The sequence below is a fragment of the Cicer arietinum genome, chromosome 6, assembly GCF_000331145.2.
Source record: "Cicer arietinum cultivar CDC Frontier isolate Library 1 chromosome 6, Cicar.CDCFrontier_v2.0, whole genome shotgun sequence".
Taxonomy (NCBI): Eukaryota; Viridiplantae; Streptophyta; class Magnoliopsida; order Fabales; family Fabaceae; genus Cicer; species Cicer arietinum.
Genome location: NC_021165.2, coordinates 44056363 through 44069987, shown reverse-complemented (window position 1 = coordinate 44069987; position 13625 = coordinate 44056363). Strand labels below are relative to the sequence as shown.

The following is a 13625-nucleotide window of genomic DNA, read 5'->3' as shown; positions in this document are numbered from 1 at the left end:
ATTAATGGTATTTCATTGGCAATTATTCTCTTGTCTTTTGTAATCTACACCCAAAAAGTCTATAAATAGTCTACTAGAAGAGGACAATAGGGAGAGAATTGGGAGCACTATTGGGGGGACAAAAGGGAACATAATTGATAGCACAAAAAAATAAAAGAGAAGAGAGAATAATAGAGAGAAAAGAGGGAAGAAAGATTGGAACAAGCTAGTAAAGAGCCTTTCCAGTGCGGTAAACACTTATTTTTCTTTTTTTTTTCTTATCTATTTTTTTTACATTATTATTGTTATAGAGTTTTTTTTTACTAATTTATGCACGTATGATATAAACAATAATATTTTTTGGTTTCACGAGAAATTTTGGAATCAACTAATAAAAATCAATTTGATTGTTGTATAATCGTTTATTTCTTTATCAAATTCACGATATTTCATATTTATTGTCTTTTATTTCTTGAGCATTAGATCTTAAATTCTATTATTATTACCGCCGTCGGTTTGCGCCACATATGTGTCGCCGACTCGCGGATCTGCTCTTGAATTTTTATCCTTTATAGTTTATAAAAATAAAAAAGTAGTAAAAATGTTTTCTTTAAAAAAAAACGATACACCACTAGTAGAAAGTTGAGTTTTTAGTACAACCATTTAAGTCGTTTACTTGCCACCAGACTTAACAAATGAGTCGGATGTATATTTAAGACTGTACCTCATATAAACGAAGTTAACAAAATGAAGTGGTGGTAATTTTGTAAATATGTGAAACACGTTTAACACATATTGGCAACCGACTTAAGAAAGACGGTAAAAAGAAAAACAAAAAATTAACATATCCCATTTTACTACATGTTTAAGTCAGTTAATTGGGTAAACGACTTAATAAAATGAGGCGGTGACAATTTTGTAAATATTTAGAACTTGTTTAATGCGGTTGCATTGATAACCGACTTAAGACGGCCTAAAAAAAATATAAAACACCCATGTAATTAGCGTTTTATCTTCCTGCTCCCATAACATATGGGCTCTCTGAACCTCCACATTCCATCCTTAACCTCTATATACATCGTAAATCACTTACAACTTAGATTCTGATTTCCTGCCTTTCCTCTAACGTCAGCTTTGCAACCCGTTGCCGTTGTATCATCATCAATTCATTAAGACAGGTTTGGTTCTCAAGTTAAATTATATATTTTATCTCTTTCATTTTTTAGAATTTGTATGTGGATAGGGAGCAAAACAATAGTAATATATGTAGATCGGATCTTTTATATTTTTAGGGAGCAAAACAATAAATATTTTACATTTTTTAGAATTTGTATGTGGACAGAATAGGGAGCAAAATAATGGATATTTTTAGGGTGAGTTTGTTTCTATATATTTATTTGCTATATGTCACATTTGATCGGATTTTATGATGATAACTTTGCACGTTGTCACGGTACACAGACATGCTCGCCAACATTTTATTTAATCTAAATCAATTAGGTTTGCCCTTTTATTTTTTGGATGAATAAATTTTATAATAGTAAATAAACATAAAATAAATTTTGCTTTTTTAAAAAAATAATTTTAAAAATTATTAATTTTTTTTATTTAATATGTAACAAACAAAGTTAAAATTTGGCTGAAAAACACTCTTCAACAAAACAATTAAAAATTATATAATAACAATAGTATTTTATGTAGCAAGGTAGATATATAAGTTGTAAACTTTACATCTTGCTATTGAAACAAAATAAAACAATTAAAAGATATACAATAGTATTTTATAATAATTTATGTATTTTATCTCATTTCACTGAATTTGTATCTCAAATAAGAAGAGTGTGACTTGAATCTTTAAGAGATTAAAGGAACTATTATTCCTGAAGTAATAGGTCTTATAATTTTTAATTATGTTGGCTAATATATTATTTTAATGGTTTAGGCTATTGAGGTATCAAAGAAAGATGATGTTCCACCAAAAAGACAAAACTTTCAAATAAATTATGTTGAACAATTGATGGTAATGACAATGAAAATGTCAAAGTCTTTAGAATTTAAGTTGGAACATGGTGAAACTAGTTTTTTTTCTCCTTCCATTGAAAGATATTATAGAGTTGTGTATGGATAAAGAACAAATATGCATCACCATTTTACAAGTTTGTCTAACGTAAGTATTTTTTATTTGTAAATTTGTAAATTTTGTCAAATTATGAATTTCATTTATAATGAAAATTAAGTTTCATATCTTAGGTATCTATATTGTTGTTGTATTGACATGGAAAAAAGTAAAGTGTATGGATTTATTGATCCAAGTTTCATCCAAAGTGAAAATGATTCAACTAATGATCAAGTCCACGTTAAAAAGAAGTTGTTCGAGGAAAAAAGAACTTGTTACCTAACACCTTATCTCATAAAGTAAGTATTTTCTATTATCGTTATCGTTTATAATAGAGAAAAATGAATATAACATATATTTAGTTATTTATTGTAGATGTAATTGGCAATTGCGTATTATTAATCCTAAGGAGCTTAATGTTGTAGTCTTTATATGTTCATTGGGAAGGAAGCCATATAAAAAAATATGCCACATTGTTGATTTGTAAGTATTTAATTTATTTATATTGTTCATAAGTATTGTAATATGTTTTCTAACACAATTTTAATAATCATTTTTGTTTTGCAGAGCTTTCGAAGGTTATTATAAGTTGCTAGGTTTGAGAATTAAACTGAAGATAACATGAAGTTTTCCTATAGTAAGTTGTTTACAAATAAATAACTTAATTTATAATATTATAACAATTTTATGCATTTAACAATTTTTTTGTGATTTCAATTTTAGAGTCAGAGACAAGCTTCAAATTATGAGTGTGGTTATTATGTCATGTTACATATGTTGAACATTGTAACAGCTGGTATTGTTATGATTGTGTTTTTTTATGCATTTAACTATTGAATATTTCTAACTATTCTTGACAAGACGGAAAATGATTTAGATGTTCATTAAAAAAATTACAAAATCACATTTAACAATATTCAATAGACATATATTCGAGCACCGTCATTTTCTTAAATTAATTCCAAAATGAAATCTACACAACGTTCTTGAACTTCTTTAATTTGATCCGAATGAAATAATCTCGAGTCGTCAAATGTCTGAACAAAAAAAAAAACACAATCAATATCGATTGAATCCTAATTTTTATCATACAAACATTAAAAAAACACAATCAATAACAACTTATAATTTTTTTTATCATACGAACATAAAAAAACACAATCATAACAATACCAGCTGTTACAATGTTCAACATATGTAACATGACGTAATAACCACACTCATAATTTGAAGCTTGTCTCTGACTCTAAAATTGAAATCACAAAAAAATTGTTAAATGTATAAAATTGTTATAATATTATAAATTAAGTTATTTATTTGTAAACAACTTACTATAGGAAAACTTCATGTTATCTTCAGTTTAATTCTCAAACCTAGCAACTTATAATAACCTTCGAAAGCTCTGCAAAATAAAAATGATTATTAAAATTGTGTTAGAAAACATATTACAATACTTATGAACAATATAAATAAATTAAATACTTACAAATCAACAATGTGGCATATTTTTTTATATGGCTTCCTTCCCAATGAACATATAAAGACTATATTGCGCTCCTTAGGATTGATAATAAGCAATTGCCAATGACGACTACAATACACAATTAAATATATGTTATATTCAATTCTCTCTATTATAAACGATGACTATAATATGAAATACTTACTTTATGAGATAAGGTGCCAGGTAAGAAGTTCTTTTTTCCTCGTACAACTTCTTTTGAATGTGGACTTGAGCATTAGTTGAATCATTTTCACTTTGGATGAAACATGGATCAATGAGTCCATACACTTCACTCTTTCATCAATAAATTCATATGATTCACTCTTTCCTAAGTCAATACAACGAAGATGTAGATACCTAAGATATGAAACTTAATTTTCATTATAAATGAAATTCATAATTTGGCAAAATTTACAAATTTACAAATAAAACATACTTACGTTAGCCAAACTTGTAAAATGGTGATGCATATCTCTTCTTTACCCATACACAACTCTATAACATCTTTCAATGGAAGGAAAAAAAAAAACTAGTTCCACCATATTCCAACTTAAATTCTAAAGGCTTTGACATTTTCATTGTCATTACCATCAATTGTTCAACAGAATTTAGTTGAAAGTTTTGTCTTTTTGGTGAAATATCATTTTTCTTTGATACCTCAACAGCCTAAACCATTAAAATATTATATTAGCCAACATAATTAAAAGGACTCAAGTATTTAAGTACATAAAAAAATTATGTGTAATGAATACCTTATTATGTGTAATGAATATCTTATATGCCTTTCTACGTAGAATATTATTGTTATTGTATATTTTTTTAATTGTTTTATTGAAGAGTGTTTTTCAGCCAAAAAATAAAAGGGCAAACTTAATTGATTTAGATTAAACAAAAGAACGTTGCAATCCCTTCGTTCTAAAACAAACTCACCCTAAAAATATTCATGTCTAATGTCTTTAATACATAAATAAAATACTACATTTATAAGTTTACACCTTATAAAATTGATTTATTTTATAAGTTTACACCTTGTAAAATTAACTTTACCTACGGAATAGTCGTGGAAACTAATTTTTTTTTAAAATTGATTTATTTTATAGAATAATAAGCACCGTTGTTCCGTAGGTAGTAAATAATTTATCCACGGACTTAGATCCACAGGAGAATACCATTCCGGTCTCCGCTTCGTGTTGCTCAGCCTGTTTGCTCATTTATTGGATTTTTCAATTATCTTTTCAGCATCTGATTCATCTGCACTCTTCCCCAATCAATTATAGTTGGATTTTTAAGTCTTGGCATGAGTAAAAGAATTGGAGATGTTGCAAAGGGAATCCATCACACTATACACAAAATTTGAAACAATTGGTATCCAAATAACATGAACATAAAAAGCATCAAATTAACAAAAAAACAAGTCATCTATGTAATATTAACACAAAAGATCTAGCAATTTTGACACAACAATCCCAACCTCTCCTTAAATGATAATGTAAACAACAAAAAATCACTAACCTCGAATAAAGGAACAAGCGGTTAATGTCAGCTTCAAATTGCAACTGTCGCGGTTCCTTAGTCAAAGAAGGGCGTTTTGCAAGGGTTATCACAAAAACCAAAAGCTATAGAGTCTGTCCTTTCAGAACATTCATATTTCCAAACTTTCCCATTGTGATACGAGTTATAGGAATTAAACTTTCTCATTGGTCCTTTTTTCGCTAAATCCTTTGTTTTGTTTCATTTTCATAAAGAAACATTAAAGGCATGTTTGGATCATTGTTGTTGGTGGTGGAAGGCCAAAAACCTGCCATACAAACATGCCATTGCGGGCTGTGACACAACCATGGTGGACATTCCTTTACAAATTGGCTATGGCGGTTGTTTGGAAACCCACCACTATTAGAACTGTGTTGGTGACAATGCTGCAAGACTTTAATAATGAAGTTGTTGATGATGATTATATGTAGCAAATTCTAAAGCGTGTTGATACACTAGCCTTTAGTTTCGATTCACCCCCACCAATCGGATGCAAGTGAGATAACCAGCGAATCCCCTTCAGGGTACTTTGGAAAACCTTGATATGATTTGCACTTTCACACCAAGAGTATCTTTCAATAGTATATTACAAAATAATGATTCTTATTCTTTACTCATGCACTAGAAAAGAATAAGATGACTTAGAATATAAGAATGGATGAGAAAAATGGATGACAATCTCTAGAATTTTCGTGTCCACATTCTGTCCAAAGTGACACTATTGACTGAAGCATTGCACTATTTCGCGAAGGGATATATGCACATAAGTTCAGTTATTTACTGAAGCATTGCACTGGTCTGGTGGTTGATCAATGCACTTTTTCGCAGATGACCTGGGTTCGATAACCACTAAACCAAAAACAATTTCATGTCAATTATAACCAATTATAAATACATATATTACCCAATATTTTGGAAATATCTCACAATCCCCCACCATTTTCAAAATATACTTAGTCCCATAATTTTGGAAATATCATGGTTTCAGATAATGGTATCTTACGATTTGAACCACTACTTAGTAAGCTATGGGTTCCACTTATCCCGAATAGATTGGTAGACAAGCTTTGGACCAGTTATTCATTAGAACAAGTGTGCACAACTTACACATGAAATCTCGGTACTATCGAAAGAATTATAAAGATGACACATTTGATAAGGCCTTGTATCATGTACCATTTTCATGATAATTTAAGAGTCAAACCCTTTAACTCTTCGAAGCAGCCTCACTTCATCCTCACATAGGTAGACTATATCAGAAATACACCCATAATATGTATTTCAGCAAATTTATGATATATGTCTATTAAGAGTAAAACTCAATCTTCCAACTTTATACTTATGGTCCAAGTAATTTCAACCTTTGGGTTGTATCTACACTCAAGTACTTGCAATCATTCTAATAGTGTACTTTATCATTGAACTCAAGACTTGATGTTACTCTAGTGTGAGTCGATTTTCCACCATTGATGATTAATTAGATATGGGCTTGAGTCCCATCCCTAATGATGTATTCAACACCATGTCCCTTGTCAGACCTTTCGTCAAAGGATCTGCAAGATTCTTTTCAGTTCTTACAAACACTATGGATATTACTCCATTTAAAATTAAATCATTTACATAGCTATGTCTAGATTTTCCATTATATACTTGGCTATATGCTTTAGATAGTGTGGATTGACTATCGCAATGTATGGATACTGGTGCCATTGGCTTTGGCCAAATTGGTATCTCATACAACAAATTTCTTAGCCATTCTGCCTCTTTACTACCTGCAGCTATGGCAATGAACTCTACAGCCATGGTGGGGTCGGCAATGCAAGTTTGTTTCTTTGATCCCCAAGAAACTGCACCTCCATCAAGGTTGAAGATCCATCCACTTGTGGAAGCATGATCCTCAACATAAGTTACCCAACTGGCATTTGTATATCCTTCCAAAACTGAAGGATATCCACTATAGACTAAACCATAGTTAATTGTTCCTTTCAAATCTTTTAATACTCTATTAACTGTTTGTCAATGTTCTTTACTTGGATTGCTAGTATACCGACTTAATCTGCCTACAACATATGCTATATCAGGTATGGTACAGGTCATGGCATACATCAAGCATCTGATTACCTTTGAATAATCTAGTTGTGCCACAGGGCATCATTTATGTGGTTGTAACTAACATTTTGATCAAATGGGATAGAAACAGGTTTGGGATAAACCAATATTTACTCCATCTCTAATGATTTTAATTCCTAAAATCACATGTGCTTCAACTAAATCTTTCACATCAAAATTTTTTTATAGGAAAGTTTTAGTTTTTTCTACCTCATCTAAATTTGTGCCAAATATTAACATATCATCCACATACAAACAAATCATGACACCATTTTCATTAAGAAATTTACTATAAATACACTTGTCAGATTCATTTATTTTGTATCCATTAGAAAGCAAAACTTTATCAAACTTTTTATGCCATTTTTTGGGTGCTTGTTTTAACCCTTATAAGGATTTAGTCAATTTACATACTTTATGTTCTTGCCATTTGATTACAAATCCTTCAGGTTGTGTCATATACACCTCTTCATCTAATTCTCCATTTAGGAAAGCAGTTTTAACATCCATTGATGGATTACAAACTTATAGATAGAAGCTAGTGTCAAAAGCACTCTTATGGATCCAATTATTGCAACAGGTGCATAAGTATCAAAGTAGTCGATACCTTCTTTTTATGTAAACCCTTTGGCAACAAGTATAGCTTTGAATTTATCAATGATACCATCAACTTTCATTTTCTTCTTATATCCATTTACAACCTATTGGTTTGGATCCAAGTTGGAGGTCTACTAATTTCCAAGTTTTACTCCCCATAATTGAGTCAATTTCCCCTTGGATGGCTTCTTTCCAAAAGGAAGAGTCTTGAGATTTTATTGCCTCTTCATATGAGTCTGGGTCACTCTCTAAATTGTAGCAAATTGGTCCATAACTGTTAATGGAATCATTTGTACCTTCTACAAGGAACATAAAGAAGTCTAGGCCATAATCTTTCTCTTTTCTGGCTCTTTTACTTCTTTTGGGTTCTGAGCATGTCAAAATATCATTATTAGATACATTATTTTCTAGACTTTGTACACTAGAACATACAGTTTCCTTGGGATGTGGAATTGAGTTAAATCTATTTTCTTGAAAAATTGCATCTCTTGACTCAATCACTGTGTTAATAGGATATGAGTCATTAGATTCAACAACCATGAATCTATAGGCCTTGCTATTTTCAGCATAGCCCAGAAATACACTTTCAATTCCTCTTTCTCCCAATTTTTTTTTTTTTTTTTGGTTCAGGAAACTTAACAATTGCTCTACAACCCCAAACATTTATATAGTTAAGATTGGAGTTATCTTGTTCCTTTTATTGGAAACTCTATTTAGCAAATAACATGCAGTTAGCATGGCTTCACCTCAATAACCTTTAGATAAACCAGAATAGGATAACATGGCATTCACCATTTCTTCTAATACCCTATTTTTCCTTTCTGCAATTCCATTTTGTTGTGGGGAATATGGTGCAGTTGTTTGATGCACAATACCAGTGGACTCAAAATACTCAGGATGATAGAACTCTCCTCCCCTATCACTTCTAAACACTTAATAAAAGTTTCATGTTGAAGTTCTACTTGTGCTTTAAATATTTTAAATTTGTCTAAAACTTCATTCTTAGAGTGCATTAAATAAATATAACAAAATCTAGAGTAATCATCAATAAAAGTGACAAAATACTTTTTACCGCCAATTGTAGGCAAACCATGTAAATCGCATACATTAGAGTGAATTAAATCTAATACCTTATAACTTATTTCAACACTTTTAAAAGGTTGTCAAGTTTGCACAACATTGTCGGACATTCATCATTTCATCATCTTCAAATGGTTTTGAGTCTCCAAATATCTAAATTATAAATATTGAAATAACAAGATTATCTAAATCATGGGACCATAAAAGTCATAAGTAGTTAATTAATACTAACTTTGAAAAAATCTATCACATACCAATCTTGGAAGACACCTTTGACCCACCGACAATAGCAGCAAAAGGTTTCTTGGGGTTTGCAACGGCTCCAACTAGATAGTCAAGCTCCTGAAACAATTATACATTACAACCAATCAATTAACTACATCAATTATCAAATATATACAATTGAACTGCAATTACTCCCTACATACCTTCTGCATAAAAAATCCTGCAACAGAGGGCTTCAAGTATTTAGTGACACCTTTGGTCGAAGCATGAGCACGATGGCCAGTTCTAAATGCATCTTTCACGTAGAGATCAGCAAAGGAAGCCAACTTCTTTGCAAATTCAGGATCATTCTTCTCTTCTTCCTTGTGGAACCTCACATTCTCTAGAAGCAAAACACCACCTTATGGAATTTGTACAACCAACTTCTCATCTTCCTCACCAATACAATCGTCAACAGTTTTAACCTATCAAATCAAAGGTAAATCAACATGCATGGTTAATGCAAAGTAAACCAACAAAAATAAGAACAGTTGGAAGGAATCCCATAAAAGCATAGAACAGTTTAGTAGGTACACACACCTCAACTCCAAGAAGCTCCGACAACCTTGGCTCAAGAGGTTTCAAATTGTATTTGGGTGTTACACCCTTTGGACGTCACTGAAGACAGAAGATTCAGAAGAAAAAAAATTCAAATCAAATATTCCTTCAAAATCACTATCATCAAATTTCTTTGACATTCATAGTTTCTTAACCTCTTCATTACTACATCCAATCCTTCAAAAATCAAATCAAATAACATAAACATATAAATAACCTCCAGATTGGTATATTTAACAGATCTCATTTAAATACAGAAGTAAATCACAACAAAGTAAAACAAAAAAAGACCTTTCACCATAATAACAGTTAAAAGGCATAAAAAAAATATTACACAAAACATTGTTTACACCGTTACTATTATTGTTATCTTTGCCTACTTCCCCCACCAACCATATTTTAGATACTTCAACTTATCAATCGCCAGGGAGAGCACATAATTTATAACATGGAACACCCTTATCTTCACTATATAAGATCAATCACTACTATAAAAAGCTTTCTCAGATAAATAAACTTCCCAACAGATGTTTACCATGATTAACAAAATAAAAATCAACAAAGTAGACAACACAAAAAATGAACCCCATATAATAGAAACAACACAACAAATTAATTTAGCATAAGGCATTTTAATTTTAAGGTGGGTTATTATAGAATACATTTAACAAATGCTTTTGATTTGATAGCATTGATATGCAACATAAATCAGATATGTAATGTTAAAATTGTAAACTTATCATTCCTCTTCAAATAAATGAAAATAAAATAAACCATGATGCAACTCGTATTAACAGAATAACAACAACAGTAAATAATGATAATGATAATGATAATAATAATAATAATAATAATAATAATAATAATAATAATAATAATAATAATAATAATAATAATGATAATAATAATAATGATAATAATATTAATGATAATGATAATCATGATAATGATAATGATAATGATAATAATGATAATGATAATAATAACAATAATAACAATAATAACAATAACAATAATAACAATAACAATAATAATAATAGTAATAATAATAATAATAATAATAATAATAATAATAATAATAATAATAATAATAATAATAATAATAATAATAATAATAATAATAAAAAAACAGAACAACAAAATTTAAGTACAATAAGCCTTAATCTTTTATGTGAAAGAAAAAAATACAAAAAACATGTGACTGAAAAAGGGTTAAAACATAACATACTTGGAAAATTAACCAATCAAAAACACACACATTTTCTTTGAAGTTTTATTAACAAAGACAATCTCACAAACACATAGCATGCAGTTTTAAAGGATGTTTGAAAATTGGGGTAATTACTACTACTCAAATTTCTCCATCACTTTCATCGTTTTTTAGGAATCACTATTTCTCAAATTTCAATTAAAGATTAATAATAAGAACAATTAACAATGAAATAATTATAGATTGCTGAGTAACAAACAAGAATTATTAGAAAATTACCAGAGAAAACAAAAAACACTTCTCAATGATGAAATAAATTGACACTTCTCGACGAAAATGTTCTTTGATAGATTGAAGAGGAAGACAAAGAAAACTAGTTGTCGATGTTGAAGTAGAAAAAATGTTGCGCCGGACCAACTCGTCGTCGACGATGAAGGTTGAAAGCTAAAGTTTGTCTGATTTCCGCTGAAATCTTAAATTCTTTCCACTCGCGAGTGATTAATTCCTGACTGGGTTTGCAGAAGAATGAAGGATGAAGGATGAAAAAAGTTTGAATTTGCGAGTGATTAATTCGTGACTAGGTTTGCAAAATAACGAAGGATGAAGGATGAAAAATGAGTTTTCATTCGCGCGTGATTTCTAATTTTTTTGGTTAACTTAGGGATTTTTTTTTTTGTAAACGACTTGTTAGAACTAAGGCTATGCATGGTTGTTTTTTTTTAAAAAAATCAAATCATATCCATTTTAAAACCAATATATGGATTTAGATTTATTACCAAATCCATTATTTGGTTTAAAACCGGTTATAAAACCAATTGTAAAATTGGTTATGGTTAAATAACCGATTTCTAGTTAAACAACTGGTTTCCAAAAATTCAATTTTAAAATTGATTTTTTTTTTCTCAAAACCAGTTAAAATTTGATTATGTATTCATAATTTAAAAATCGGCTACATAAAAAAATAATCGATTATTTTTATAAAATAAAAGCTAAATAAAAAATATAATCAACCATACAATTGTTTTCTCTTGTGATTAAAATTGAACATGTTCAATTGCTTATAATAACGTGGGATTAAAATTGATTTATTAGTAACTTCATTAAGACCACCGATTCTGATTCATACTAGTTAAATAAATTGTTTATTACTAAAATCGTAGAAAATACAACTTGAAAGTTTCTTCGATCAAATTTAACAATTACTGCATCATAATAAATTGTAGAAAATACAAATACTTGAAAGCTTGCTTCCAAGACCGAGATGGACACCACCACCACAAGATTTAGTAAATTTAAAATATCTAATAGATTTAATATATTAATTTTTGTCTTGAGCATTTATAATTAGGTTAAGTTTGAGCAATATCTAAATCTCAATTTCATTTACAACGTAACATATTAATGTAACATTTTGAAAAAAAAAATTCATCTTTTAAAAATTAGTAATTTAAAAAATTATATTTAAAATATTTAGTCTATCATATTTTAGTGTTCCTCAATAAATATTAAATATCTTAATTAATTAACTAGTTATCAAACAATATGATTGGTTAGTAATAAACAATTGATTAAATGGAGTTAGTAATATCTCAATTAAGTTAGTAATAAATTGTTGGAAAATGCTGCCAAAAGGTGGAAGGTCGATGGAGTGATGACAAAAATCAGATCCAAATATAAAACTTGAGTAGGTATCCAACCAGTTGATAAATAAACCATATCATTTTAACTGGATATTTAAAATGGATTTGAATCCGATTTTGGATTTCGATCTCATAACTAGATTTTTTGCACATCCCTTATTAGAACGGTCTAATAAAACATATCTAACAAAATTTGTAACAATAACAAATTTACCACCGTTTTTTTTTCTTTCTTGTGTAATTTTTTTTTAATGTGTATGTTAGAAAAGTTCAATTAGAACAGATTTAAAAAAGTTTATTATAATATCAAATTTGCCACCGGTTTTTTTTGTGCAGTTTTTTTTTTTTTTAAATATGCATGTTAGATCAGTTTAATTAGAATAATTCTAATAAAATTTACTATAATAACAAATTTACCACTGTTTTTTGTTTTTGTAGTTTTTTTGAATGTGTATGTTAGAACAATTGAATTAGAACAGATCTAACAAAGTTTACCATAATAACAAATTTGTCACCGTCTTGCTTATTATATTAGATGTGTAACAATCTATCTAATATCGACGATGTAACAAGGTTAAAATGCAATAATGGACTATTAAACAATGGTCTACGACGAACCATCTAAAGATAGTTCATTTGTAGCAATTGTTATTTAAGGGAACTCAATTTAGAATTTACTTAAAATTATTTTAATGATGTACAATGTCCTATATAAAATTATTCTCCACCAGTCAAATTAATTTTTCATTATTTTGTTACATTAGCTCATTTTTGTTTGGAAATTTTGACTTCTTTATAAGTATGAAATTTTACATGGTAATCGTCATTAAGATTTGTGGTTCTCCTCAATGTATAAGGTATGATTTCCTCCATCTAAATTTTTATTTAACTAAAAAAAGTTTGGCAAAATAGAGATGGAGCAAGTCTTACATGCGTATAGTTTCAAATTAAAATGTTTGGACATATATACATAAATAAATAAAAAATTAAAAGAAAAATAATTTAATTATGTCATTTAATTTTATTTATATATATATA

The 13625-nt window shown here is 29.0% G+C and overlaps 1 pseudogene; it reads right to left on the bottom strand.

The window, feature by feature from the left end:
* Positions 1–8847: 8847 nt before the first annotated feature.
* LOC101490567 (phosphoglycerate kinase, cytosolic-like) lies at positions 8848–9794 on the bottom strand (annotated as a pseudogene).
* Between the last annotated feature and the right edge of the window lie 3831 nt (positions 9795–13625).